Raw genomic sequence first — 12,556 nt, forward strand, 5'->3', positions numbered from 1 at the left:
CATCTGATAAGTTACTTTATTTATTTTTTAAGATTTTTATTGTAGATTGAGTAAAATAGTTAACAGGACAGATTATCAGTTTAACATTCAACAAATCAGGCACCTTGTTTCATTACAATGATTATTATAATCCTCTCCATGTACCATCAGTTACCAGTGTTTTTCTATTCACTGTATCTGTTTTTTTAAACACTCAGGCATATATAATGATTTACGCCACCAAAGAGCACATTCTGCAAGTCTGCCTCCTGACCACCATCTCAGTCCCTCACTTGTCATGAATCTAGAGTCCTCAGCTGCTCCCTCTTTGCATTTCACAATCTCTGCCTCCATCTCTGGTGTCTCTGCTTCTCTGGCTAAGGTCCCGCATTCCGCTTGTATTCTTCTCTCTTGATGATCCTAGGGTCCTTTGTTTCTGGACTGTAAGAGTACCCACACCCCTGTTTTTGTTACAAAACTTCTACCTTTACAATTGTGAGAGTCGCAATTAGTCATGATAACAATTAGTCACTATTCTAAGAATCTTATCTCCACCTCTTTTAACCAGACCCATCTAGACAAGGTGAAAACTATTCAGGGGGGACTCTGTCTTCCCTCACACACTCTTATACTAAAACCCCTCTTGAAACCTTGTATCCCAGTCACTTAGTGCCTTTATCACCCCCTCATTTTAGGTAGCCAATGTCTAAGTTGCCCATCCCTGTCCTTATCACTACCAGCTCTAGCCTTCTGTGGCTATGTCCTTGTCCATGAGCTCAGGTATCCCAGGTCTCACCGTTGTTTAGACCAACCAGCCCTTCCACTTCTCTCTCTCATCTCCAGGTCACCGGGAGTTGATGGACTGTGGTTGAACTCAGCCCATTTCTTCATTGCTACATTTCCCCCTCTTCCACTCACCAGTAGACCAACATGCGTGCTAGCAAGCTTACATGCCTGCTCATGTGTTTTCTTTGAGTTTCAGTCTTAGAGGGGTGTTTGTCCTGAAGGAACTTGATTGCTTGCCTTGAGGGCTTCCCGGAAAACAACTTGCTTATTCTTGTAGTAGCCAGTCATACTGTCATTTTTGTTTTGGGGTTTTGAAGATGTGTCTTCTGTCATTCTTATCTGTTCCAGGCTGGTCTTCTTGTCCTTTCTAGTGGGAATGTCCTACCTCAGAAAGTTCTGGATATGGCTCAGGATTCCACCTATGGTCCTATATACCACAAAGGCTCTGCAGGAAGCCTATTGCACTGGGCAAGTTCTAGAACCCAATCAGTTATAGACTTAAAAGCTTTCTGTAGTCATGTTTCCCGACATTCCGTTCTATCGAACTCAAGTTTCAATACAATAGTAGCAAAGGGAAACCAATATACATAAGACAGTCAAGCCTCTTAGTATTATTTCGCCTCTTCAAACTATGTCTTGATCTCTGTATCACAGAGCTATGTTGTTCCAAGTTTGAGCATGCATCACTATTTACCTCTGTCCCAGTTAACGCATGCAAACCTGTCTCAGTATTCCCCTATCTACCTTGTTCTTCCACCTCCTCCCACTTCTTTTGTACTTCCCTCCCCAACACCCGAACTATGATGTGTCTGCCCCTACCATTTGCTCTACCAGTGCCTTCCTCTACCTCCCCCAAATCTCCCCCAAACCTCCCTTGTCTCCAACCCCACTGGTAACCAACAAAGACATTTTTTGTTTTCCCCCATTTTGGTATAGGTATCTTTTCTTAAGCTTTAACAATAATGCAGTAGTTATCGTTTTGTGACTGACTAATTTCAATTTCATTCAGCATAATGTCCTCAAGGTTCATTTATGTTATGCGGTGGCTAGCAGCTTCCTTGCTATTCTTCAAGGTAGCATAATATTCTATTGTGTGCATGTACCAGTTTGTTTATCCATTTGCCACACTTTCTTTTGATAAGCATAAAATGTCAATATTTCCCATCCTGACTCTGTTCTTGGGCCATTTCTACCTTCTGTGTAACCTCTTAATGGGGTGCTTCTGCATATAGAGTGGCAAGTCTTATTGTGAACCCTAAATGTTGATTAAACTAACTAATAAATGAACCTCTCTTTAGTATTCTAGTTGAATATATCTGCTGCTGCTATGTGTCATTGAGTTGGATCTGATTCATAGTGACCCGGTAGAGGGTTTCCAACCTGTAAATCTTTTAGGAATAGAATGCCTCATCTTCCTCCTGTGGAGTGGCTGATGGATTTGACCAGCTGACCTGCGGTTAGCAGCCCAGTGTATAACCACCACCCCCCTTTTTTTTTAATAGAATCTTTTTTATTCAGAAACCCTGCCCCCCAAAACAAAAAAAGTTTTCCAACCACAGACCGGGAGTGGGGGTGGGGGGTGGGGGTGAGGGTAGGGGAAGGTGTCTGTTTATCCAGCCCTGTCTCCTACCCCATATGGTTTTGGCAGCAATAAGGGGTGTGGGGTAATGGCCCCCCCAAAAAAATGGTGTATGTGTATGTTTATGGGAAGGAGAAGGGTAAAAAAGCAGTGGGGAAGTGGTAGGGGGAAGGGGCAGACGAGGTCAGTACTGAGCACGCCGCAGGTAGGAGGCCATTTCATAACATTTCATGTGGCCCAAACCACCATGGACACCGTCTTTGCCCATCAGCAGGACTAGCGTCTTGGCAGTCATGGTGACAGTGAGGTTGAAGGTAGGAGCTCTGCCAGTGCTCCTGGTGCGAAGATCCATGCTATTATAGTCCTCATCCAGCAGCAGTGAGTCCTGGATCACAGAACATTTCTGGCCCTCAAGTGTCAGCCCACTCAAGAGAAAAACTTGATCGATCTTTGTCAACCGTAACTCCAACCTCAGCTGGCGTGATATTAACGAACGTTTTCCCAGGGACAGTGGCCCAGACAGAGGGCGAGTCCTGATAGCCCACAATGGCCGTGCCCTGACAGGTCCTGTCTGCCATTAGGTTGTCGATGTAGGCGTTCCACTCGGCCATGGCGCTGCTACTGGGGCTGCTCTCGGTGCTGCTGCTGGGCCGAGGACTGAGCTCGGGCTGCCTCAAGCTACCAGGGCTCCTTCCCTATTCCTATTTCTAAGTTTAGCTAACTGCTGTTCTCTGTGATTCTACAATCCTCATGCATTCTCAGGAGTTCTGGATTATTTATTTTAAAAATCCTCTTTCATTGGAATTTAAGCTCTTTAAGCGACTCTGAATTTGGGTTTTATGTCTGCTTTTATCACAGTACATGAAACACTGTAAAATTGAATTAAGTTGACTCCAAATGTCTTCACCCATATCCCTCCAACCTCTACCTAAAGTCTTGCTTTGCCTTATAGTCCATCCTGTATAAAGTAATCTTAACTTTTTCAGAATCTAATGAAGAGGAGAATTTCTATAAAAGTATCCTTTATATTTTGTCATATAACTTTTGACAATCTAGAATTTTTACTATTATAATTACTTATTTCCTCATCAGCCTTGTGGAATGTGCTTGCTATGATCACAGTGGCTGTGGTGGTAGTTGTGTGCTGTGGAGTGGACTCCAAACTTGAGGTTAGCAGTCCGGCATGTAATCACTACTCTACCAGAGCTTCTTAGTCAATCTTATTTATTTTTGTGTCCTTTAATAGAACTTACATACAATAGGACCTTAATAAATATGTATTGAATAAAAGAATGACATTCATTATAAGAGATCATTCCAGCTGGAATGCACATATACATAATATATGTACTTTCACGACAGTTGCAGACCTTGGAATTTTGAATCTTTCCTTTGTTGCCACTAGGCTGATATTTCTCAAGCTGTACTTTTATTAATGAAAAGTCCAATCAAATGCCTTCTTTGCTAGGATTAAGATAGGTTCTGAGATTGCAGAGACAAATAAGAACATCATTCCTGCTTTTTATGAAATTCAGAAATAAAGGAGAAGAAATACTGATGGTAAAGAAAGCTTCCTAGAGGATTTGTGATACGCCTAAGGTCCTTTTCAGCTCAAACATTCCATAATTCACAGCTGCCATTATCAGTAGCAGTAGATGGAAATCTGGCTAGCTGTACACTTAGCTACCAGCAGGATTTCTTTTGGCTATTATTGAGGCTTCTTTCTGAATAGCTTGAACACTTCAGCCTTAGTCTAACTCTACAAGATAGAGATTATTTTTAGATTATTCATTTTTGTTAGATAACTGAAAGAATTCAGTAGTGTCTTTTCTGAAGCCAGTGCATCTTTTTGTTCATGATTTGGTTTTTGATTCTGGTGTGACCCTGTAGCTCAGACTGTGAACCACTAGGTCAGTGGTTCAAACCCACCAGCTGCTCCTTAGAAACCCTGTACAGGGTCACTATGAGTCGAAATCTACTCAATAGCACTTAAACAAAACAAAAAACAACAATAGAGGAAACAGAAGACATTGGCACTTAGCACTACTAATATACATATAATTTGCTTGTTTATTAAGTCTACTTTCTCTGTCTTTTTTGCTAGAATATAAGATCTTGAGAGCAGGGATTTTTATCTATTCATTGCTCACTGAATATTTGTTGCATTAATACTTAGGATGTCATTGATAGCTTTAAGACCATAGTTTAAACAAAACAGTAGGGATGGAAACTAGTTTAATAGTGGAAGATACCCTAAGGTGCTGATTTTTAAAATTTAAAATAGGATAGTTTTTCTTTTGTGAAGGTTGGTGATAAAGAGGTTATTTATATGAAAATTCTCTATTTAGTCACTTTTTGTTTTTATGAGTGGTAATTTATAAAGCCTTCTAAAATGAACATGCCCCCTTCACTTATATTTAAAAAAAAAAAAAATCTAAGCTGGTTTATAATTATTAAATTTATTAATTACTGTAAGTCATGATCTTCATTTAAAACTGTTTAGATTTTTAAGAAAATGAAAATTTTAAGCATTTTTCTTTGTGTCATTATATGTAACTGAAATTATGTATATCAGTAAAAAATCATTACTGTACTCGTAAATAGTTTTAGATTTTAGATAGTTTCATTTTTACGGTTAATAAGCAGCTGCACACCAAAAGTAAATACAAGTGTAAATGACTTTACATTATTCAAAGTTCTAGAATTAGACATCTGTCTAATGAAGGCTGTTCTAAGTGCTGCTAAATGATTAATTGTAATTAAAAGGTTAAATATAAGCTGAAGAAAGCTTTGAATTTTGAAATGTTTGCAACAGCTAGTAATCTGACTGATACAGACGTTTTTGTCAAAGTTGAAAAAGTTAGAGCTAATTAATTTCTTGGGAGACATATGATCAAATTGTAGGTGTGATAACATATTTGAGTAACATATGGTAGTTATGGGGCACCTTTCTAATGACTGAGCAGCTAGTTAAATATAGACTTTTTTGGTTTCTTTTCTTTCATTACCATTCTTTGTTACTGTATATCTTTAAGCTCATTTTATTCTTTAGAGGTCAGTAGTTGGGATTTAATGATTTATATTTAAAATGCTAATGTGATAATTCACTTATAATTCGGCATACGTTGTAGTAAAAGATTTAATTGAAAAAATGCAGCTAGTTATTCTTCCCCCTATTATGTTTTATAATTAAGTGTATTAAATGTATGGGGAATTGTATTCTTAGTATTTGACATGTTTCAGATTATCCTTGAATGAGCACTACAAATGAAATGTGTTTGTCTCTTGATACATAGCATATATGGTGCTGTTAAGTGCCATTGAATTGATTCTGACTCATTGTGACCCTGTCTAGGGTACCCAAGGAGTAGCTGGTGGGTTTGAAACACTGACCTTATGGTTAGCAGTCCAGTGCTTACCCTACAGCGCCACTCCAGTACTTCTGTAGCAGAGTTAGTTACATTTAAAAAAAATTTTTTTTTTTCTCATAAATAGTCACTGTTTGTATTTTTATTGATTTCCTTTTAGTCGTTTTTCCTGTTTAGAGTTAACATTTTATTTCTTGAAATATTGCTTAATTATAACAGTAGATTAAAAAAGAGATTAACATCACTCTTATTTACATCAGTCCATTGTTAAAATACTATCTAAACATTAGTTACAGGAAAATTTGATTCTTAATTTAAATTTAAGTCAAAACTGCAAATAAGGCAATTTAAAGTAATAACTCATTTATTTATGTTTGTATATTTTATCTATCATCTTTTAAAAAATGCTCACTTGTTATCTCATAGTTCTGTAGGACTCCTGGTGTGGCGCTGTAGCATCAACACTGGACTTGGAACCACAAGTTTAGCAATGCAAATCCACCAGCTGCTCCCCGGAAACCCTATACAGGGTCGCTGTGATTCCAACTGACTCAACAGCACTTAACAAGAACAAAATAGGTCAGAAGTCTGAAATTGTCAAAATAAACAAATGTTGTTGTTGTTGTTATGTGCCATGGAGTCGGTTCCGACTCATAGCAATCCTGTACAGGGTTTCCAAGGCTATAAATCTTTACGAGAGCAGAAAAGCCTCATCTTTCTCCCATGGAACAGCTGGTAGTTTCGAACTGCTGACCCTGAGGTTCACAGCCCGATTCGTAACCACTATGCTACAGTAATAGTGAATTCCAGTTAATATAGTTTTTCTAGTTATGGAATTGCGTTATAAACTCAGTCTGAAGGAAGACAGGAAATTTTTGGAGGTGATAAGACCTCAATCCCAGCAATATCATTTATAAATAGCTAAATGATCTTTTTTGTGTAGTTAACCTCTCCTACCAGCTGTGGGTTAATGTGCTGGACAGCAGAGTCGGTTTAAACTGCAAGGTCAGCGGTTCAAGCTCACCAGCTGCCCCTCGGAAACCCTATACAGGGTCTCTAAGGGTTGGAACCGACTTGAAGGCACGTAACAACTACAGCCAATGTACAAGCGTGGTGATGTGGTGCTCTAGGACAAGCACTGGACTGCAAGGTCGGCAGTTCAAATTCACCAGCCGCTTTTGGGAATCCCAACTTGATGGCACACAAAAAACAACCACCTGTATATATAATATATTATATAATAATAATAATAACAGCTATAGAATAAAATTACTGTAAGTGTAAATAAAATATTGCGTGTAACAAAAGGTATGTAAAAACTTCTTGATATAAAGCAAAAAAGTAATAAATGTTAAATATTTTTTTATAAAAAGAAGGTAAAACAACTGTTTATTCCATAAAGCTGTAACTCTTTAGCTTTTTAAGTAAGAATACTGTGTTATAAGCTTTGACAAATATATGTCCCTGCATGAACAATTTCTTTTAGAACCATCAATTACAAAGGTGAATTTTTATAAGGCAGAGGTTAAAGTTGTCCTAAATGTCCAACTTTTCCAAACTGGTGTACTGTTAACATTACCTGTTCATATTTTAAGTGTAGGATTTCCCCCTAAATTGTGATCTAGGTTGTAAGTCTAAAATTTACTATTATTCAATAGTCTCTACAGTGAAATGAGTTCAGAATTCGCGTATTTTCTGTTGCGCTGCAGAACCATCCAATGGAGTGTGTTCAAGTTAATTTCTCTGATTCATAATATTCGGCTGATTAGATGAATGTAAACAAAGAAATAAAATTTACAAATCTCCTGAAATTAAGTGAAAGCAAAAAAAAGTAGTACTTATGCTCACCAGCCGCTCTGCAATATGAGTTGGAACCGACTTGATAGCACTAAACAACAAACAACATGCCTCAAGTTGAAATAAACTGAAATGGAATCTAATTTTAAACTTTAAAAGAAAAATACTATGTAAATTATACAACTATTAAGGAGATAATGATAATATTCCTCTGATATCTAACATGTTACCTAGGATATTACTGTATGTTTTAATATACTTTAAAAAAAATCACATACAGTTTTGAAGTTCTGACAAGTCTAGAAAATAACCTAGCTGATTAAGTAAACTTTTTTGATGTTTTCATTTCAATTTGAATATCTAGCAAATAATTTTGATATAACTCTCTTTTCTATGACTCTTTTATTTTTTAAATATCTTAAAAAATTTTTTTCTATTAAGTGGTGATGCTTTAAGCCCATAGTAATGAACACAAATATCCATGAGGGATTGCTGGAATATTTTGTTTCAGTTGGACTTTGCATTTAGCTTTAAGTTAAATAATAAAGGGGGAACATTGAAGTGATTATAGTATTGTAGTTTCTTTCTCACATTATATTATTATTTTTGGTAAGTGCCATCATGTTGGTTCTGACTCATAGAAGCCCTGTATGGGATTTCCGAGGAGCCACTGGTGAATTTAAATCGCCCACGTTGTGGTTCAAACTGACCTTGCTGTCCAGTGTATAATCCCACAGTGCCATACCAGGACTCCTTCTCACATTATAACATCTGTCAAATTTGAATGATTACCTAGTTATTCATGAACTCTTGTCACACATGAATCTTAGGCTTTCTTCAGATGTTTGCATTCTTTTTTTCTGCTTACTCTTAATAGCTAACTTCAGCTTCCATTGATTCATTTCTATTCTTTTGCCCTTTCAGTATATCGTCCATTTTTTGATATTTTAGTATTGATCATCTAGACAATCTGTTTGCAGGTTTTGTATTGTCTCCAGTGCTGTTTTTCGGTTGTTGTTCGATTGTTCCTATAGTGCTTTTTGACTTCTTATTATTCTCGACCTTTCTGTGGAACATTTGGATGTATCTTAATATCATTCTCCTGAATTCTTTTCCAGGTAGTTTCAGAACCTCTTCTCCTTCAAAAGCAATTTCTAGCTCATCCTCTTAGTCATTTATCTGAGCTACTCTGCCTTGTTTCTGCATGTAAGCAGAAATTTTCTGCTGCTTTTTAGGCATTGTGGTGGTGTTGTATTTGTATGAATTTGATGAATGTATATTTGTGAATTCCTAAGCACTCTTCATTTGCCTCCTGGTAGGTGTGATCAGGAGATGGGCTTATCTGTTCACTGTTCATACAGTTCAATTCAGAGTGTTTTTAGCAGGTGTTGCTTGTCACTGTTCCGGTGTACAGCAGCTGGTATTGGCATTTGCTCAATTGGTGGGGTGTCTTAGAGGGTACAGTTATAGCTTGGTTGTCTGGCTGTAATTGCTGTGTCCTTTGTTTATGTAAATCACAAGCAGGTGTCTGCAACAGGAATGTTCTCTTGCCACTCAATTTGCTCACTACAATTCAAAATGACTGTGGTGGGTCATATTGGCTGCCCCAAATCAGAAGTGACCTCCTTTCTTGATTCTGTTCAAATTCTTTAAACCGGTAAGCACTTGCTCCACTGATTTATCCTTTTGTCTGAAGCTCAGTGTTCCGTGACTGTCCTCTGAATCTGTTATATCTGGTGTTCTGTGTTTTTGTGAAGAGGATCTGCACAGCCTTTCTGCCTGGTCTGCCATCAAGCCCCACCTCCAAATGATAGAATTTTGCTAGATCAGTGAATTCTTCATCACAAATACAATTGCAGAGTCCCAAGGCACTGCAGAAGAGAGAAAACTATTTATGAACTCTTAAGGATCTCTGGTGGCACAGTGGTTAAGTGCTCAGCTGGTAACTGAAAGGTCAGCAGTTTGAATTTCCCAGCTGTTACCTGAGAGACAGATGTAGCCTTCTGCTGCTGTAAAGATTACAGCCTTGGAAACCCCATGGAGACAGTTCTTCTCTGCCATATAGGGTCTCAGTGAGTTGGAATCAACTATACAGCAGTTTTTGTTGTTGTTAACTACCATGGAGTCAGTTCTGACTCATAACAACCCTGTACAGGGTTTCTGAGGCTGTAAATCTTGGTGGGAGCAGAAAGCCTCATCTTTCTCGCGTAGAAGAGCTGGTAGTTTCAAATTGCTGACCCTGAGGTTAGTAGCGTGATTCGTAACCAAGGTGAGTATTATGAAATTTTAGTTGTACCGGTTAAAAAAAAATTACTTGATATACTTACCTTGGCGTTATAACTTCAAATAATTTAATTGGTAAGATTGTCAGAATGATCAGAAACTAAGTCTTATCGGATGAGGCTATTTATTGACTTTAATAAATTTAATGAGTTTCAGGAAAGTAAAATGATAATTTAGAGCTTGATTGATACTGATATTAGTTTATTAATTATAACCAATAATAATATAAACTTTGAATTGGGTCTTTTTTCTTAACTAAGTAATAAGTTATATAATTCTGTATCGCTAGTAAGCAATATGGAGACTTGGTGTGGCATTGTAGGATATGAACTGAACCTTTAATCATTACATCAATGGTTCAGACACACCAGTCGCTCCTCGGGAACTCTATACAGGGTTGTTATGAGTTGGATCCAATTTGATGGCACTTAACAGAAGCAGCAGCAGCAGCAACAACAACCGTAAGCAATATAGGATGTAGAATGAAATCAGTGTTGGAAGCATCAGTGTTGGCATCAGATAGATCTTGATTGAAGCAGAGAATACCTGAAAGGTGTTTACTTGTTTTTTGTTGACTATATAAAGGCATTTGACTGTGAGGAGCATAACAGACGATGGGCAGCATTTCAAGGTATGGAAATTTCAGAACACTTAATTATGCTCATGTGGAACCTGTGCATAGACCAAGAGGCAGTTGTTTGAACAAAACAAGGAGCTACTGTGTGGTTTAAAATCAGGAAAAGCATGCACCAGGCCTGTATCATTTCAGCATTCATATTTAGTCTGAGCAAATAATCTGAGAAGCTGGATTATATGAAGAAGTACGTGGCATCAGGATAGGAGGAAGTCTTATTGAAAACCTGAGATATGCAGATGATGTTACCTTGATTGCTGAAAGCAAAGAGGATTTGAAGTAATTTGTTGATGAAGATCAAAGACTACAACCTTCAGTATGGATTACAGCTCATTGTAAAGATAATAAAAATCCTCACAACTGGGCCAGTAAACAACTTCATGAAGCATGGAGAAAAGTTTAAAATTGCCAAGGATTTCATTTTACTTGGATCTGCAATCAATATTTGTGAAAACAGCAGTCAAGAAATCCAGTGACGTTATTCCATTGGGCAAAGTCTGCTGCAAAAGGCCTCTTTAAAATGTTAAAGAGCAAAGAAAGCACTCGGAGGATGAAGATGATGCACCTGACATAAGCCATGGTATTTTCAAGCACCTCATATATATGTGAAAGCTGGGCAATGAATAAGGAAGACTGGAGAAGAATCGATGCATTTAAATTATGGTGTTGGGGAGGAGTGTTGAAAGTATCATGGACTGCCAGAAGAATAAACAAATCTGTCTTAGAAGAGAAGTACAGCCAGAATGCTCCTTAGAAGTGACAAAGGAACAAGACTGTGTCTCATGTACTTTGGACGTGTTATCAGAACCAGTCCCTGGAATAGGGCATCATGCTTGGTAAAGTAGAGGATCATGAAGAAGATGAAGACCGCTAATAAGATGGGTTGACACAGTGGCTGTAACCATGGACTCAAATGTTACAATGGTGAGGATGGTGCAGACTGAGCAGTGTTTCGTTCTGTTGTGCATAGAGTCGTCATTGTGCATAGAACTGACTCAAGGACACCTAGCAACATAAGTAGTGCTGCTGTTGACGGACTCAGTGACTGTGTAGGGTTTCTGAGGAGTAGCTGGTGGGTTTGAACTGCTTATCTTGTGTTTCGCAGTCCAGTGGTGATCCTACAGAGTACATCAGGTAGGTAATGTTTAGTGAAAAACGAAAAGATGCTAATTTTTCATTCAATAGGAACATTTGAGGTTAGATTTTATATCTAAGTATAATTACACTTTCAAATAGCTTTTATTTTATTTTTTTGCTTTCATGAGTTGTTAAAATATTTGCAGATTAGTCTCTTTATGTCATAAAGGAAATAAGTGACAGATAAGATACTTAGAAGCCAGCATTTAAATTAAATGTAAACAGCTTGACCACATTCCTGAAAGCTATGATTTGTTCTAGAAATGTTTCTGAACAGCGAGTAAATGACTTTGGAGAACTAGAAAAATTCCATTTTAAATCTATTATCAACAGTCTTTACTTTGCCATGAATAATTTGTGTTGTCAGATGTGCTAATGCCAGTAATGTTTTAACAATTCCTGTATTTATTTTCTGAGGTTACCTAGTAAGTCTTGAGGAAATTAGAGAGTTGAAAAGAAAGATGTATGTGAGAAGAATGTATGTGAATACATTATTAATAGTATGTAAACAGTCATTTTGTAGAAACATCATATACTCGTTCACATTATTTTGGGCAGTATTTATCTGTATGTCAGTCAGATAAAAGATACTGTCTTTTCTTCTCTAAATATACCTTAGTGGTGTAAAGTGTTCTATTGGCTTAGTCAAATAATTACGAAGAAGTTTTCAAAGGAGGGCAGTTAGACTATATTATGCAGTATATATTATCTATGATTTTATTTTAGTAATATCTGTTGACATAGGCAATTTTAATACCAGATGATCAGCAGTCTAGACTGAGAATAAATGATTGTTTTTTGCCTCTTAGAATGGATGATTCGCTTTTGAAAATCTATCCATTTAACATAGTTAAGCCACTGAGTATAGGCCAAAAATTTCTTAGAAACTCAGTTACTATAAAAATACCAAACTTATTCTTTAGAAATTTGGGGCACTCTACAGATGCTGTAGAGTCCTGATGTGGCGTTGTAGGGTAAGCACTGGACCTCAGC

General features: G+C 37.4%; 1 protein-coding gene and 1 pseudogene across 1 annotated transcript in view; one reads left to right on the forward strand and one right to left on the reverse strand.

The window, feature by feature from the left end:
- The window catches only part of AKT3 (v-akt murine thymoma viral oncogene homolog 3), a 402,599-nt gene that overhangs the window by 93,794 nt on the left and 296,249 nt on the right, over positions 1 to 12,556 (forward strand). The gene's annotated exons all lie outside the window — the stretch shown is intronic.
- Positions 2,529 to 2,955, reverse strand: LOC102823635 (annotated as a pseudogene).

This window comes from Chrysochloris asiatica, unplaced genomic scaffold (assembly GCF_000296735.1).
Source record: "Chrysochloris asiatica unplaced genomic scaffold, ChrAsi1.0 scaffold00165, whole genome shotgun sequence".
Taxonomy (NCBI): Eukaryota; Metazoa; Chordata; class Mammalia; order Afrosoricida; family Chrysochloridae; genus Chrysochloris; species Chrysochloris asiatica.